At 38.0% G+C, this 18,829-nt stretch overlaps 1 protein-coding gene across 5 annotated transcripts in view; it reads left to right on the top strand.

Moving 5' to 3' along the window:
- Positions 1–591: 591 nt before the first annotated feature.
- The window catches only part of FHIT (fragile histidine triad diadenosine triphosphatase), a 521,930-nt gene continuing 503,692 nt past the window's right edge, over positions 592–18,829 (top strand). For 3 of the 5 annotated variants that reach the window (XM_054640235.2, XM_077184623.1, XM_077184626.1), the window contains exons 1-2: positions 592–721; positions 16,804–16,880. The gene's annotated coding sequence lies outside the window, so the exon portion shown is untranslated. Of the gene's footprint in view, positions 722–16,803; positions 16,881–18,225; positions 18,351–18,829 lie in introns of all 5 variants that reach the window. The other 2 variants (XM_077184622.1, XM_077184624.1) reach the window with 2 other exon arrangements.

Here is an 18,829-nt window from a genome sequence, read left to right as displayed (position 1 = left end):
GCTCTGCAAGGAGCCGCTGCTACAAAGAGCCCTGTGTCTCCAATACTGAACTGAAGGAGCTTCAATATCGTGTCTGTGCAGGGAATTCAGCACTGCCTGCATAGAAGCACAGACTGACGGTCTCACTGTTGCTACATAGAACTAAAAATTAAGGCAAGATCATAGCAAAATGGAAGGTATCATCCCAACTCTTGTCTCCAGCATGGTCTACACCAGATACGCAGGGCAGCAGCACAAGCACAGCACACACTGTAACATCACTTTCCCCACTTGTAATGGTGGGAGCCGCTCGTATTGCCAAGGGAAGCGTCCACACAATTAATGAGCGAGGCTTTTCCTGCGGGCTCCCCTCGGGCACGGCTGGCCCTGAGCACGGCGCTCCTGCACGCCCCGGGTGTCCCTCACCTCCGGCAGGGCTGGCACCGCCGGGGCGGCCACCGCGGCCAAGGAGCCGCTCGCCCCGCGATCCCCCTGTGCCCGCCACAAGCGGGGAAACCGGCGACAGCGAGGAAAATAGGCGATTATGAGGAAAACAGGCGATTAAGAGGAAAACAGGCGATAAGGAGGAAAATAGGCGATAAGGAGGAAAATCGGCCACAGGCAGCACAATCGGCCGCAGTCCCTCAGCCACCGTGCCAGCGGGCCCTGAGATCGCGGCGACCCCGCCTCCCGGCCGTGCGCCACCACAGGCGGGGCTGCGCACGCGTGTCACCGCGGGACTGTAAGTCTCCATTTTGTGTTAATTTCACCCTCGTGTCCCTGTCCCCGCTGCGGATCGCTCCAGCGGGAGGGAGGAGCGGGCTGCGGGCGCTGCCGGGGAGCCCGGGGGCAGCGCTGCCCGCTCCCTGAGGCGGTGGCGGTGCCACTCCCGTGCCCTCCGCGCCCGCCGCCCCCTCACGGCCCCGCCATCCTCCTGTCCCTCCCCTCCGGCTGTTGAAATACCCTCGTGGGGACGTTTCGCGCTAATTAAAATTGTTTTATTTGCCTCTCGTGGCGGTGCTGCGGTCTCTCGGTGAGCGGCAGAAATAGAGTGTGTTATAGCAGATTTATTAATTCCCATGCTCAGCAGAACGCAAGACAGACATTGCAACAGCCAACCCATGCTTGGATCACTGAGACTGAGCAGTCGCTGAAGTTTAAATTTCTGCGTAAGGCAGTAACGCTTAAAACATTTCAGAAACCTTGCGTGCTTTGTCGAAGTGATCGATCAAGTGCTTTTATACCAGTTCCTAAATGATTTTAGCTGAACCTGGGTAGGCTGTATGACTATACCGTACACTAGATAAAGGTAGCTATGTTTTTTTGAGTATAGCATGTGTCCAAGGAATAGATTAGTATTGCAGATTCCTAGTAACCCATTTCAGAAATTAATAAAATCCAGATTAAGGACAAGAAAAACCCCCAGTCCCTACTCCCTCCCTAAAATAGTTCTCTTGTTCTTGGCTGTAGGATGGAACCTAAAATGTGAGCTCAGGGATTTTCAGCTAAAAGTTTTGAGACAAAGAATTATTTTAGGTTTAATTTTTTTTGAGGGTGTAGTGTAATGAAAAATCTTACATGATTTCATAATCTTAAAAAGACTAAAATACAAAGTTCAGCTCAAGGAGCAATTGCACAATATGTCCACCTGTAAGCAGTTTTTAAAGTACTTAACTTTTGAATGTTGGCTGTTAGTGATTCAGATAAGACATTACAGAACATGTGCTAAGATGTTAATTTTAAATTGAGTGACTGAAATGTCTAATGGAAAAATGGCATTAAATATTTTGTCTTTTTTTCTCAGAACACGATGTGTCATCTCCAATAAATAGCAGGTCCCCATATTTCATAACCTACATTCACATTTCCTTTCAAATGCAGTTTTAGACATTCTGAATAATTTCAAGTATTTGAACAACAGGAGAGTACTTTTCCTATCTTTGAAAGTTACATTCTATGCACTGAAAAATTCAAGTTAGGTGGAGATGGCACCTCACCCGTGCCCATAGAAACCCTTCCTGCACAGCCCTCTGAGGGACAAGGAGACAGCACCAACAAAACCACTGAGCTGTGCAGGGAAACCATGCAGACAGCTCACACTTCCATGAAGCTGGAGTTTGGATAAATTTGGGAATAGCAGCCTACACCCTCCTGTTACCATGCAAGCAGCCTGGGGCTAAGGCTGGTTCAGATGAGGAAGATGTGGAGGAAGCCATGTTTAGGCAGATTTGTGTTCCCCTTGGGACGCCTTTTGCAGCTGCAGTGTGCCTGGAGCTCTGGGTTTTGTGGTTTTCAGAAGCATAACCCTTGGTGTAACCCTAACCCTAATCCTAGGCAGAAAATGCAGCCTTGGGCTAAGGCTGATTCCAAGGAAAAAGCCATGGGGGCAGCGATGTTGAGGCAGGTTTAGTCTATAGACCCCACACTGGTTTTATCCTGTGTTTGCCTTAGTGCCAGGAAAAGCTGAATTTAGTTTACTTGCCAATTTCACCACTTACTGTGAAACCTTTCGTTTATTTCCTTCAGCTTGATTTCCTTTTTTTTTTTTTCCATTTTGGGCCATTTTGTCAGAGGTGCTGCTAGTTTCATTAAGTGGGAACTATTGCTTTTTCAAGTATAACAATTCTAATGTAAGTTCTAATTCAATCTCTTTGAAACGTACTATTGTAATAATGCTAATTTAATTGCCATTGTAGTTTTGAGAAAACTTAGAAGAAATAAGGCAATATGTGAAAGCTGTGAGGTGTACTTGTTTTCATTCACTTATTTATTAAACATTTAATCCATTTTTCTGACGCTTTTATTCAGTTTATAATTTTGTTTTCTTTGTTAACATTTATGTCTCAGTCTTAGAGTGCAATGAGAAGAATATGTTACACAAAGCCTGGAGTCACAATGATATATTTTAGTTTGACAGCCTTTGAACTGTGTGTTTTCAGTTTCCATTGACTTTGCTAGTGACCAAATTAATACTTTTACATGCTGGCAAAATTGGAGGATATAGAGATGCTATTGGAAACAATGGGTCAACTCATGTAACTTAACACTGAACATGGGATTATCCACTTGTCTTGCATATTACAACTATGTATGTACTTTATAGGATTTGCCTTTTTGTAGTTACAATGTATAATCCTCTCAGTCGTTTTGTCATCTGTCACATGAATCCTTTTGTGAATTTGCAGAAAATTGAATTACTCAGTTTCATACATGTCAGTCATTCTTTCTTCTCCAGAATCTGCAGATTCAATTATGTCAATTGCATGTATTTATATTCTAATTTTTTCCTATTTCTGCAAAGGTTAAAAATATTGTCACTTTCCAACTTTGTCAGCTGATTTGTGTATAGAATGTCTTCAGTGCATAAATAAACAGCTTCAGACAAATTGGCCATGCTTACTACAGAGGGCCAAATGTTGATATGGTAAGTCTCCAATAAAAGCATTGTTGACTTCTGTAGCTCAGATCCTAACAGGAGAATGATTACAAAATGCAAATTGATTACTTTCAAGCATTTTGGTGCTGTGTAGGCAATGTTTAATTTTGTGCATCAGTCTTAAGTTGATCCAGTTGATCCAGTATCATCCATATTTTCTCCTTATTAAAATAATATCTCAAGTGTCTTTTTTGCCTTCCTACAGATATTTTATCACTTAGATTTATTCTGTAAGTTATTCTTACAGGGCTACATCGTTTTGTTGCTTTGTTATTTCCATAAGCTCTAGGGGGAGATGGACGCTTTAAAGAAAATCTTAATAAATTACATTCATTCTTCTTGTCTTTTTCAACTCCACCAGTAATTTATCAAATAAAACTCTCAGACATGTTTGGTGCAATGTGTTCCTTGTGCATCCTTGCAGTTTATAACTCATGTTTTCTGAGTGCAGTGTTCAAATGCATATGTAATTGTGGTTTTTTCTTTGCTTGTTTGCTTTTTATTTATTTATTTCTTTTTAAGGCCTAACCAAACCTTTGGGGTTTTTTTTGCTGATAAAATGCCTGTTGGGTTCCATTGGGTACCAGGGAGGGAAATATGATTGTCCCTAAAGCTACAGGATAATTCTGAGTATCCATGGTAAACAGTCAATGTCAGAATAAGAAACCATTCACTTTTGCACGTAGGTTTTTGTAGTGAAGGAGTTACCTCTACACATAATAATGTTCACACAAACTACAGATAAAATTGGGCTGTATGGGAAAAGCAGCTTCATCATCAGCATTTAAAAAGCTTTACTGGTAAAAAGGGAACTTGCATTAGGTGAATATGATTCCTGTTGGAAAGGGTTGGATCTGGCCCTGATTGTGCCTAACCCAGTGGCCTCAGTGTCCCTGCAGTGTCACTGGGGACTCTGCAATTAAATTTCACTTGTGCTCTCTGTGACTCAGCTCCTGAAAGGGTTTCTGCAGAAGCTCTTAAATTAAGACTAGTTCCTCCTCCCTTCCCTTAAATTCCAAGAGAGTCTGCTAACTGTATTCCTACATGGAACAGACTGGAAAATTGTTGAAAGAGCTCTCCTCCTCCAGTGCTTGGACTGTGAGGGGGAATCCCAAGCTGTGAAAGGCTCCAGAGTGGAGGTTCCTAGGACTGTAATTCCTGAGGGGGATGTGTCAGGGTGGGAGGGCTGAGGATACCTGCAGAGGGGAGCAGGTGTTTGCATAGGTCCCTGAGGATTGTTAGAGGATAGAACTTTTCAAATTGATAGACCTACTCTTCCTTAAAGTGGCATGGCTATTCTAGTGGCAAATTTGAAAAATTGTAAAGAGGTCTTGGGAAAAAAAGCTGGTTTTAATCTTTTGGACAATACTAAAGAAAATGTCCTAATTGTGAGATTTAAATAAACCTTTTTATTTTATTCAGGCTATGTGCCTCTCCTCTCATCAATTTGCACTGCAATACTGAATATTCCCAGTGTAGCTCATCAGATTTGCATTGTAACACATAACAACAGCTGCATTTTTCTGCTTCTCATTTGTAGCTACTTCAAAGTACAGAATTTCTATATTGGCACTGCAGTGATAGCTTTTACTTTATCAAAATAATGCACTGTCTTACTGCATGAGGAGCCAAAATCATTTGTATCAATTCTTCTGAATATGGAGGGTTTTTAGCATTAATATTTGCTGAGATTTAGCAAGGTCTTAAGTCACTAAAAATCTGATGTGTCTGGTAGGTATTAGCCTTGGCAGGTGTTTTGTTCAGAAGTCATTGCAGACTGACTTGTTGGAATACTTTATATATGTCATTTAATTTGCTTTCCAAGTTATTTCTGAAATGTTAAAGAATAAGGCTTTAAATTGGCGTAGTGCTGATGCTTGGCACTAAGTATGCATATTATTTATCCTGTTCAGTGTTATTATGCAAATACTGAAAATTAAGTACCTTCTAAACTGTTGTGCTGGATTTGTGCATGAGTCTTAACTGAGAACTGAGAGATAATGAAGGCCTGTTAGAAAGCAGTAGGTAACACATGAGGCTCAAATTTGCATTTAGCTGGCATTAGGAATGAACATCAGTGTTCTGTTAGTGAAAACAAAATAATGATTCCTTAAGCTTGTAGGAAGTAAAGTGTTTCATAGGGACTTTGGATTTTGAAATAGCTTTTAGGTAGCATTAATGCAGTGATGTTTTTCTAGATGGTCACTAAAATAAAAAGGTGCTTGGTTTTGTTGTTTTCTGTTGTCACTACTTTGCCTGTTTTGATGCTTTACCTGACTTTTGCTGCCTTCCTGATACTTCCCTTTCAAAAAGAGAAAAAAAAGGAAAAATCATTAACTTTGTATACTTTATCCATGATCTTTTTGGTATTTTTATGAATCAAAACCAATAGCTTCATTACTTGCTTGTTTAATATACAGCAGCAGAGCAACCTAGCTGGCAGTCTTTAGATCCCTCTGTGAAAGGACTTTGAAATTGCACTTGCAGAGAAATCTGTGTCTCCTTTTTATTTCTTGTGATGTGACATCTAATGATTTCAGGCTTTCAGTCTCTTTTTAGTGCATGTTGTGTTATTAAATATTTAAGAATTATATAGTTGTGATGAATCCTATTTCAGAAGAGCAGAATTTGGGTTCATTGCAGAGAAATTTTCAGGTGATATTTGTTTTTAAAACATTCAATATTAGAAAGAGAGGGGGGAAGGTCAGAAGGGAGCTTGCCTAAATCTGGGGTTTATGAGTCTCTTAAGTCTTATTTTTGATTAGGCAGATGTTTTGCTGAATAAAATGTGTAGTCTTGTTTAAAAATATGGTTAGGTTCACATAATCATCAGAAAAACAAAATGCAGACAAACAGAGCTCAAATGAAGACCTAATGGTCTATCTAATATTTTTCTAGAAAATTTTAGGACCCAAGAATTCAGCTTCCATTGCTCTGCAAGCCTTTGTAGGAGTTGGATTTAAACTGCAGTGATATTATTGTTTGGGGAAGTGGTGATTGTCAACCTGCTGTGCCTGTTTGTGTGGTGCTGCAAACTATTGTCAACTAAGGTGTTCAGCTGTCATCATAGACTGGTGTAAGACAGGTTATTTTCCTATTAAAAACTGTAGTTTTTAAATATTTATATTATTAAATGTATTTATATTATAAATATAAGAATTTTTTTATAAGTGTAGCTATCATGGGTTGTCCTACTAAGGACTGAATTGGAAAAGGGAGAATACAGAGAGTATTCTTGGCACCCCCACTGTAGCAGTAGGACTGCTCAGTGGGGGATAATAAATAGTTGTGGGCTGGGAATTGCTGTTTGTCTGCAACTTTGTAATAAAAATCAGGATTAGTGTTTGAAGTTCTATGAGAGCATTTGAATCAGGAAAGAGGTGGTTGGATATTGAAGCTAAACAGTGCAAAGAATTCACTCAGGATATAATTTGAGGTACTCGAAGGTTAGACAAAAGAGTTCATTTTAGTGTAGGTATTTTGATAGGAGTAGTCAAATAAACAAAAATTACTTTCTGAGGAAAACAAGTTTTTTTTAAAGGTGTTTGTTTGTCTAAAGATGTAGAAAATTGCTTAAAAATTTGAAAGGAAAATATGAACCCAAAAGTTCTAGTCCATTTGGCAGTTGCTTTTCCTTTCTTTTTCTAGTGTAATGTTACTTTTTGGTTATGTGTGAGCATTTGTTGTATATTGAAAATAGCAATACGAAGGCAGCATTAGAAAGGATAGAATCATTCTACATTATTGCTTAAATGTTTTATAGTTATTGTAACATGTTGTAACAGGTTCTCTGTGTATTGAGACTGGATGATGCAGTTATCAATAATAGTTGCCGATATTGTAAGGAACCACCCACTGCACTCAGTGTGATTTATTTCCAGGTGCCAGGGCCTCTGTAACTCTGTTTGCAAGGTCAGAATGCTTCACACTGACAGACTGTGCAAGTGTCTGTACACAGTGATCAGCTCCCTTCTCAGCTCCCTGATAAGCTGAATAAATTAAACTCCTTAGTCAGAAAAGATGAGGATATCAGATAGCTGTTGCAGACAAGCTGTAAAATTCTCTGTGAGCAAAGGAGAGAGAAGAAGACCAGAAGAGGGTGGCAGAAGAGAAATGTGGTTGTTGCCATAATCTGAAAGGGTTGGCTGGCCTGCAGCAGTTTCAGAGAATGAATCAGTGACACACCAATGGAGGAATGCTGTTCTGGAAAGCTGTGTTGTTCGTGATCCCACCTCAACATGTGTTAGCTCTCAGCAAAGCTGGTTTTCAGAACGCTGTTCTCTTGCTTACTGTCTCAGAGGCCACAGGAAATAGTACCAGGTTTGCTCACAATGGTCTGAGTGTGGATAAAGGGAACAAATTCCTTAAAAACACATTTGACTCATTTTGCTGCTCATAAGAATTACAAGAGTAGTACAGATCCTACAAGGAAACAGCCAATATAGAAAATTCATTTGTGAGCCATGAATACTTATAAATTCATGTAGTTAATAGTATTAACTTTACATTTCCTTTCCAGCTCTTCTGAGTGGTCTATTAAACTGAGCATCTCCTTGTAAATGCTAAGAAGTGAAGCTTAAAAAGCAGCTAGGCCAGGAGTAATTTGGACTGGTGGTGTTAGATAAAGTGCATTATTTGACAAAGTTATGTTGTCATATTGCATCCCCCAGCTGGGCAAATAATTAATGAAGATCTCTGTCCTGCTCCCTGTTGCTTTTTCTCAAAAGTACCAATGCCAAACTTCAGCTTTTAAAGTGTCTTTGTTTAGTTGCATTTTACTCTCATGCTGTCTCTTCCAGCTTGGGCAGAATCCTCTTGTTGCTGTTGGCAGGGAAGTTCTGATTTGATGGAGGTTGAACATTGTGAACCTAAACAGGGCTTTTGGCTCCCCATGCTAATAATTCTCATTTCATCAGGCACAAGTAATAAAAGCACTTGCAGTGACCTGCTTTGGGGCTTCTATAAAATATAAGCTTTAACTCCTGGTGTAACATCTGTCCTTCCAAAAAGGAAGGTGCTGCCAGCTACTTCAGCTAAGGCTCATTTGTGTGTATTTCTGAGAACTTCTGCTCTTTGTAACTAGAGGTTTTTTACTAGTCAGCACTGCTTGTCAGGTTTATGCTGCAGATCTTGATATTTTTTAGTTATTAGCTCTGAAAAATCCTAGATAATCAATGTAACTGAGATCCTTTAAGCAGCCATTGCATGCTAGATGATCAAGGAGGTAACTACAGGCCACTCCTACGAAACCTGATTTTTAAAATATTTGTGTAAATTACTTTTTTTTCCCGTTTGATGTCAAGTCTTCATCTTAACTGAGAAGAAATGTGCATAACTGGCAGAAAGGGCTTTTCTGTCTAGAGCTGAGTTCTGCAACTTAGCCTGATATTGAGGGAATAGAATTTCAGAGAAATATTTTCTGAATCTGAGACTCTTAGGGACATTTAAAAAAATATTTAAAGATGGTTTTATTTTGGTAAAATGTTGTCTTTTTCTTTCCCTAAGTAGTTTTGTCATCTTTGTGTTACTACAAGGAACCTGAGACAGACTAACATTGTGCAAATCTGATTAAAATTATCTGTGCTGTTTCAAAGGTCAGGCACACTCAGTGAATTTGCTTTCAAATTATTTTGTTTATTCTGTGTACGTATGCATCTTGAGCTCTATAAAGGTCAGGAGAGGAGATTCATTTTGGAATTTAAAATAAGTTGGATTTTTTACTGCTGGTAGCCCTGGTTAGTTTCATTTGAACTGATGAAAATTGTTTTCCTGTGTTGGTTTTGTTCTGCTGTCAGTTTTATTTTTCTTGTGAAACTTGTTTGTAACTATGAAGTCTATTTGAAAATAAGACAGTATCAGTAATGCATTTTATTTTTTTAGTATTTTATGTGATCTTAAAAATTAAGTACTGTTTGACCTTAAAAATTAAGTACTCTTTGTACAAATTAAATAGTAGTCTTACTTGCTTTTGGTTTCTTGGCTTCTTTAATTCATCTGATAGACTGTTTTATCAACTAGAATAATATATTTAAAGGATACACAGCCTTTAACTGTCTCTTGCCACAAATGGTTTAATAAAATAGGCATGGTGATGCAATTCCTGTAGAATTTATAAGACTCCTGCTATTAATGTTCAGGCTGAATAGTATAACCACAAAAGGATTCGTGTGTGTCTTGTGAAGTGTAACTAATTGCAGTTTTCAGTCACAGAAACAGTGACAATTAGTAAGGAATTGGGCTTCTATTAAATACAAAAGGAACTGCATTGCAAGAGCCTAATAATTGTCCTAAAAAATGCTGTTATATAAACCCCCTTGCATTCCAGTTCTGTCTCTAAAATGGTTGAAATATTTAGGGTTGTTTGGCACAAAAAAAAAAAAAAAAAGAATGATACTTGTAGGAATGAAGAAATTTTCAAAACAATAATAATGATTTTCACTAAAAATGAGTATATTTTTCAAAGTTTACATTCACTTGAAAAGTCTTGAGCTGTTTAACCAAATCAGATTTTCCTGTCAAGAGCATTCTGACATTTTCTTTTCTGACTTAAGGAGGTGAAATCTGAATGAGGCAGAACATGCTGATTGAACAAACACAGTACTAAAACTTCACAACGTTCTGTGTTTTAATGCACATTTTACTGGAAGGATGGACAAATTGTGCAGTTATATGAGAGGTTAAGGAAATTGTTTTGAGTCTTTTTATGTGTAGAAGAATATACATCTCATGTGGGCAGTTCTGTCTCGTGGGCAGTTGTGGTGCTCTCAGAAGTAACAGATGTTGTTGTGAGCTGAGCACTTGTCTACCTTGCCAAAGATTGGTTCAGTGGGTATTCAACCTGCAGTTCCTTCAGTCTGTGTGGATGTAACCAGGCTTGGCCATCAGTAGCAACACACTGTTTTCTTTTTAGTTTATGAAAAAAAAAAGTTTAAAAAATTGCTTTAGCAAGTCAGCCATTTGCCCAGGCTGGTTGGCTCTAATTTCATAGGGCAGACATTGGAACAGAAGATGGTGGGGCCTCAACTGGTGCCTTTGCTTGTGGGGGTTTTGCCAAGATGCTGCTCCTGCTTTGAGGCTCTTATTTTTCTTGCCTGCTTCTTACTAATTAGTATAATTTGTAAGCTTCCCTCCACTGATTCATTATTTTTGGTAGCAGGCACTCTCATTTTTCTTTACTTAAGTGTTTTCAATGAGAAAGATTTCTGTGTCAGCTTTTCCTTTTGCTGTTTGAATCCTACTCCATTAATTAACTTCAGTGTTTTATATCTGTTGTGATATGTGGCCTTCCCAGTGCTGCAGCTGAAGCTGTAGCTGTTAGGCCTTGACAGTGTAATTTAAGAAAAAATTAAAAAAAATAAAATTGGGAATTTTAGGGTATTTGAATTAGAACTTAGAATACATTTTATAACAAAAAACCCCAAAATTCCAAGTATTGTGTATACTTGACTTACTTGGAAAAATTTCTGTTAAATAATATGTTGTCCTGTTTTTCACTTTCTCAGGTGTCAGGGGAAAAAATTGCATTCTAGTATTGTGATATTAACACTTTTCATGTCACGGTAATTCTGATGCATGGCTGGTTTTTAGAAGACTTGCTTAGGTGGGGCAACATCCCAGTGTGATGGGTGCTGTGATGGCACATCTGAGAGAGGGGAGAGCTGAGGGTGCTGACTGAGTGTCAGGGTCTGAATGCAGGGAAACAGAGAGCAGAAAGGAAGAAATGGTGGAAACAGTGTTCTTTAGAGGAAGATTAATAACACTTAACTTTGGGAGTGATATGTAAGGGCTGGTGTTGTACATAATCAGGATTCTGGCTTATATTAATACCTTGGATGCTACTTAGAGCTTCTAAAATTACTTTATTATTTTCTTCCAGAACTGTGTTGCGATATAGAATCACATTCATTTTCATATACTTACATGTAATAAAACATCTGTTTTTAAAACAGTGGAGATCTTTTATATAAAAAATAAACTCTTTTGAAAAGTTTGGGGTTGGTAGTAGATTCTGAGGTATTAGATACTAAGCATCCTGTGAGATAAATTTGGAATCCTAGAATTAGGAATACTCTATCCTTGAATTTTTTTGTTATTATTGGATACTGAGAGCAGAGCAGTGGCTTTCTGTGTTTGGAAATTTGGTGAATGGTGTGACTGTGCTACTGTGGGCACAATCAAGTGCTTTGCTGTGTTTGCACATTTATTTTATTTTATTGTCATTAGGAAGCTTATAACGGCTATTTCTCTTGCAGTGTAGGAGTTACTTCCTAGGTAGAATTCTCTGATGGATGGTTTCAAACTGGTGTAGCTTTATCTGAATGTATATATATATATATAAAAATATATATATGTATGTATTAATTTTGATATATTGTATTGAATCTGTTTGCTGCCATGTTGTGCTGGATTGCTTTGGTTCCCTTGGGTGCTTCTCATTTATTCTGTGTGTGCAATGCAGGTGATTCTGGGAGCATTCTGGGACTCTTCCTTTCAGATTCCTGTGGATATGCACTGCAAACAGTGGAAACTCAATCTGAGCACAGCTGATGTTTTCTGAAATGCAAAGCACACAAGTGCCTCGCTGTTCCTGCAGTTGTGTGTGCACCTGGGATGGCAAATATCAGTGGCTGCTCTTGTCTTCTGGCGACAGCACTGCTGCTTTTGTGCCTGTAAACTCCTGAGGCTGAAAAGTTGTGGCTGGATTCTTCCTTTGAGCATTATTCATTCTGTCCATATATATCATGTGTTTCTCTTGTTATCTGCTTAGGGTTCCATGCTCAAAATTGGCTGAATTAGTTATGCATTTGTTAAGTTCCCTTTTGTTTTGGAGAATGTGTACCATGTCTTCAGGAAGTTTGAAGGAAAAACTGGAGAATACAAAGAATTAAGTATTGTCAGTGTTGATGTAAAACATAAGTCAGAAAAAAATTTGATAGCATTGTTTAAGTAACTTCTCATAAATGTGTAAGATTCTCATTAGTCCAACATCAGAAGTCTAATGAATATTAATGAAGGAGATCAAAGACATTTAGAAATCAAAGCAATCATTTTTAAGAATTATATAAGTTTTTACTGCACAAAAATATGAATCATCTTAATGATATGGCTTCATGAGAAGTTTTTCTTGAAAATATTTTTCCTGAAAATTTTCGCGTTGAACTAGAAAGGCAAGTATGTAACATAAACCAGACAAATAGATACATCAAAACCTGAAATATTTAAAATGTCTTCATTATGCTGTATTGAAATACCTAAATTAAACTGTGGAGTCTAACAGGCTGGGAATTTTTACTTGGCCTGAGTCCATGATTTGAACTTGACTCAGACTGTCAACACAAATTGGTAAATATTGAGAAGGAAATTACTTTTGGATGTCTCAGACCTTTACTGTTTCCGTCTACATTTCTAGTACTTTTGGACTAAATGTATCCGTGCTGAAACATATACATACTGTAATTCTGTTAAAAAAGATGGCTTTACACATCATTTAATACATACAAGATTTTGATCATCAAATATCAGAGTATGACCAGAACTGTCTTCATCTCATTATCTGCTTTTCCAAATCTTATCTAGAACCAGCATGTGGTGTGACCTGTGTACCACAGTTATTTAATCTTTGAACAGTACATGCTTGTAAAATAGCATGGGATATTCCAGCATCACAGTATGGTGTGAGTAAATCTTCTAAGACTGAGGGCAACAATTTGAACAATTTATTAAATATTACTTTTCATTTATCTTTACATTTTTTTTTACTATCATTAATTTAATTATTCTTTTATTTCACTAAAAATAAAAAGTTAATTTTTCTATGAGGTGGTGATCTAAAAATCAAAATAATAGATGCAAGGCATGAGTTTAGGCATCTTTCATTTTTATTCCTGCAATTAAAGAAAACATATCTGTATAATTTTCTTTGGAATTTGTGATGATTTTAATGCATTTAATCCACAAAGGCCCTAATGGTGCTATAACTCCAAAGGCCCCACTCCCCTGGTGCAACATGGAGAGCGTTGTGCTCATAAAGCACCCGCTCGCTCTGGGCAATAGCGACATTATTTGACAGTTTGTGATTCCTACGAACTTTAATGGCAAAGAGGATCCTTCAAATACTGTCAGAGAAACAGTTTCATGTTGAACTTGGATATAAAGCTAATGGTATCTAACAGCTTTTAGTGTCACTGAATCAAATTCCTCAAGTAGAAAGAAGGGGTGACACTCTGTTTTAAAGTGACCGTATGTTTGACCCAGTTTGGCGATGGCGGTGTCATCACAATTGTATCTCGCTGCTGTAGGCTCTTGCAGCCTGACAGGCGGAACAAGTTGCTTTAGCTCACAGAGCTCATCTGTCACACTGAGCAGCTTGCAGCTTTCTGTTATCTGAATGAAATGTGGAGCGAGGACTTCTCCCTGCTGCCTGCCTATCAGCATAGTCAGCAACCTGCTCACACCCCACTCACATGAAATGAAATGGTAGAAGAAGAGAGAATTAAAAAAACTATTTCCAGAGATGCAAATGTAAGCCACATTTAATAATTAAATGACATGTGGTTCAAAAATAATAATTAAAAAAAGCATGTACAGGAACTCGAAGGAAAGTTAATTTCCAAAGAAGAATTACAGTTTCCTTATCTGAAATGAGAGATGGAAGCTTTTAATTGTATATTTAAGACCCAAAACTAAGAACAGTTTTATAATTTGGTAGGGCAGTGACAGGCATCTTTTTTTTCATCACAAGCACTTACTTAGCATTTAAAGTGTTCAAACCTTTATCGAGATTTTATTACATTTTCCCAAAATAGTGCATCTAGAATTTTGTACCTTAGGCCAAATCTTGCCATAATCTCTACATTCTTTGTAGTTCTGTGATAGGAGCAATGTTAGGGCACTGAGTTTGTGCTGGTTTCTTTGAAGTTCATATATGACTGACTTGGCTGCTTTATTGTTGAAATGACCAAATTTTACTTGTTCTGAGAATATTGGCAAAAGGTGCCCAAACCATAATTCTTAGTAAATGCTGATTAGTCTTTTTTCCTATGTTAAGCATAAGAAGAAATTCTTCTAGCCTGTTATGTCCAGTTTTAAAAATATTTTTACTAGAGTAAAATTTCCAAATAAAACTTCAGCCAGTAACAACTACTAAGTGGTTTCTGTTTGTTATAATAATAATAATAATGATTGTGGCAGTCCACAAACAAAATGATTCACAAGTAACGCATGTCAGGAATGCCTTCTGTTATTCAAAAATGAGATAGATTATAGCTGGGGAGAAACCTGTTAATAATGTTTTATTCAGAGGGATGCTGTACAACATTATTCAAAAGGAACACACCAGTTGGAATTTTCATCGTGGAAATGATGAGCTGAATCACCCCAGTCCAATGGAAAATAGGACTATGGAATGTGTAGTGTGAATGTATGAATTAGGAAGATATTTATACCTTTGGATTTTGCAGCTTCAGTGGAATAGAAAGGGTTGTTCTGTGATCGATGGATTTGTGGTGAATTGCACAAGATCTGAGAAAATGAGGATTGCATTTATCACATCTAAGGGGAATGTCAAAGTGTGTGTCTGCCCATAACCCCATCAGTGGTAAAATGATGACAATGTGCCTTTGGGAGATACCAATCAATATGACTGTTGTAAAGCTCAGCAACGACTGATTTCATTCTATCTGATGAGCTCTGGGGGTGCCTTAGAGAGCAATGGAAAGGGAAAAACAAAAACATCACGTTTGTACCCAAGACCTGCTTTGCAAAAGTTTGAAAAAAGTCTCATGAAAATGAAATGGGACATAATGTTCTAGGCTTGAAAAATTAGATAAAGATGTTCAGCTGAATTCTGTTAATCTGGTCATTATAGACAGCACGGACACACTAAATAATCATTGAGAGCATGACACAGAACCAGAATGAGTGTGCAGTGAACTTTCCAGAGTGCAGTTAGTTGGGAAAACCAATAGTTCTTGGTCTCCTTAAAAAAAAAAAAAAAAAAAAAAAAAAAGAAGTTGATGATAATTCATTCAGAAAGCTCATTGGTTTGTTCAACAGAAATAAATCCTATGATTTCTGACCAGAATAAATCATTGGCAATGTCACAGATGAAGAATATCCAAAACAAGCTTAGAAGTAAAATGTAAGAAATGTAAGTTAACAAGAACATTTTAAACAGCAGAAAACTGCTGCTTCTGTCACAAAACCTGTAACATATAAAGGCTAAAATATATTTTGTATATTGTTTTTCTTTTCCCAGTAAGAACTCTGACTCAGATTTTCTATGGACAAGAGTGAGGGATTTCTGAGGGAATAACTTGCATATATAATGTATAAAACCATGCATATATAATGTATATAGGCACACTTAAAATCTCTAAAATATTTTCAGCAGTGGTGAAGACAAAAGCACCAGAAATCTGTGGTGGCATTTCCTAACTCTGAAGTTCCTAGCTAAAAGATCTGCAGCTTTGTTCCTTCACTTGACCTGTTTTTGTGTGAATGGGTATCTTACTCCTTATGTAGCCAGCTCTTGCTAGTCTAAATAATTTGAAGAATCATTATCATTTAGGTGCAGTTCTGAAATTAAAGGAGGGAAGAGGGTGAAAGTGGGAGTTTTTTTGGCAGCAGCAACAAAGTGCAGACAAGAAGTAATTCTCCAATTTTTCCAGGAAAACTGAAGGAAAGACTCAAACAATTTTGGTTTTGCAGAAATTTGTGTTTCTTTTTGTGCTAAACTTAGATAAAAATTGTACCTAGGGTTATGAGGTAGAGATTCATAGTTGTACAGATCAGAAGAGATCACTGAAGTTCTCCCTTTGAACTCCTGCATGGGGAATGTAAATGTCTCTCATTTCCCTCGATGGAGGCTGGTAAGGCTCGGCTGAAGTGGATCTGCTGGGAAGCTTCTCTTCATTTGGAGAGACTGACAGGGTTCAGTGCCCACTTCCTTTGGTAGTTAGTTCTACCTGTTTGTTAATCATCTTCCACATTAAACTTGGGGTTGTACAAGTTGATCTTTTGTCTGTGTTGAGTTGTCTTGCTGGCATTCAGGGCAGTCCCTTTTAATTTCTGTGACAAATTGGCGTTGGCCAAAATTGCCTCAGCCTTGGCTCCCCTGTCCATGTACAGGACTGCTGGATGAGTTCAGTGTTAGTGACCAAACAGTGGGGTCATTAAAGCAGTAGAGGGAAGCAACATCTGTTTGTACAGACTTTTACCCTACAGTAGTAGCTGTACCAAATAAATATGATTATTAATGTATAGGCCAAACATGTATTTATTATCCCTTTGTAGTCTCAAATTACAGAAAGAGGATACTCTAAAGGTAAGTGTATTTCTTACATTGCAGTGACAAGCATCGCCTTACACCCTTTGTGTTAAATTCACAGATCTGCATGCAGAGATTGAAGATAAAGCTGACAGGACAACTTCTTTAGCCACCTGGCTTCACTGTCAGAAAAAAAGGGTGAGTGATAAAGGGAAAATGTAAAGAAAGTTGATATCTGGAAGTTGATATGCTGAGAGTCTCCAAATCTTAGAGAATAAGTGCTGACTTCTGCTTTGTTCACAGTGGTTAAGTTGTGCTGGTGTAGTGATGTTTGCAAAGATTAATGCCAGTGTATTTAAAAATAAGTGTAGTGGTCCTGCGTCTGCTCCCTTGATTAATAATGCCAGGTGGGAAAACCAAGAAAATTGAAAGTGACTTTTTAATGGTTCTTCTGAATTTGCATGAGGCTTGCTTATGTAGTAGTGCGCATCAAGGATTTCTGTGGAAAGCAGGAAATAAAGATAGATAAGGCTGCATAACTTTGTGGATTTTCACTGTGTATTGAGTGGATAAATACCTAAAATTTAGGTAGTAGAGCATAATAGTTATCTGTGTGTATAATAGCACAATAACTTTAGTCTTTTAAGATAATTCAGCATTCTGTACTTGCTCATAAACGTATAACATAATTGCTCTTTGATTAATAGCTAAAGTAGAAATAGGGTGGCTTTTTTGCTAAAAAGAGACTGGATGTTATATCAGGAAGCCTGACAAAGACCCATTTTCATCAATAAGCTATTTTGCTGAGTTTCAGGTATCCCATGAGCTTATATTTGTTTCAGCAACTTCATCTTTTCATTTTTCACTTCACCTTTTTTTGTTGTCACATTCAGAAAGTTGAACTAGGATAATTAAAGCAGCCTGCAACATAAAAGAAAGATGTAGAAATTCAAGATAGTCACATTATGCAGTGAAATTTAAATTGATATGATTTTGTGTTGTTATAAATTGTAAATCACTGTGATCAACTGTTTAAATACCAGTTAAATACCAGATTTGTATAGCCCAGAAGAAGCAAATGTGTGCTATGCTGTGGTGTGAATTTGCTTTTTTTCCTGATCATGTTTGCCTTTTATGACATGGTACATTAATTTTTAATATATATAGGCAGTTGAGCTGTTAATACATAAAAAAACATATAAGAAAAAAGAGATTGGAGCAAGTAAATATTTCTAATAAATAAAAGTGTTTTCAAAGGAAAACATTTAAGAGAAGCTAGAAAGTGGAGGTCTGTATGTGGCAGCAGCACTCTGTGGGTTTACAGTTGTTTGTACCTGTCTAATCTTCTTTCTACCTGAAGTTATTGTGGTAACTGTGGTGTTGCCTGCCATAGCTGATCTTGAACCAAATAGCCTTCTTATAATTATCTTTAATTTAGATAGATTTGGCTTCCATTTCATACTCACACATGCACACACCCAGTGTTCTTTCTCCTGCTCTTTATTTGGGAACAAGCTGAATGTGTCCTTTCGATCCCTTGCAGTACCTGCATCCTTTAGGTGGCACATCTGCACAGCTGCTGTCAGGTGCTGTTACCCACATTCATTGTCAGACTTGCTTTTCCTTAGAGAAATCCTGGCAGGAAGAAAATTCTCTGGAGAGGAGGTGGTGAGTAATTCTGCCCTCAAATGAGCACATTTCTTAGATGCTCCAGTCATGTGGATAGAAACTCACCAAACCTTTGTTGTGAACTGGTGAACACGAGCCAGCTCCGTCCTGATGCTGCTGTCTCACCCTTTTAGCTCTGACTTAAACTCAAACTGCTATGATTTGCCCCTTGGCATTGGCTACTGGTCTGGGTTTGATGTCAAACTAAGAGAATTGTGCAGCTTTTCTTCGGATTGAAGAGGCAGTTTAGGTCTGTCCTTTGTGTGTTGTGGGATGTTAAGCACAGGGGCTGGGTGAGCAGAAAATGGCAGTGAAGCGTCTGGACTGCAGAACCTTGTCCTTGGCTGTAACGCAATTGCACGTGGTGATCTCTGTGGCTCGTTGAGAGCCTGATTGCTTTGCTTTTGAGCCCTGAGCAGCCCTGGTGAACTGAATCAATTTATCTCTTTGTGAAAACATGTGGCTTGAATTCCTGATTC

The sequence above is a fragment of the Agelaius phoeniceus genome, chromosome 11 (genome assembly GCF_051311805.1).
Source record: "Agelaius phoeniceus isolate bAgePho1 chromosome 11, bAgePho1.hap1, whole genome shotgun sequence".
Classification (NCBI taxonomy): Eukaryota; Metazoa; Chordata; class Aves; order Passeriformes; family Icteridae; genus Agelaius; species Agelaius phoeniceus.
This window is presented reverse-complemented; position numbering and strand designations above follow the sequence as displayed.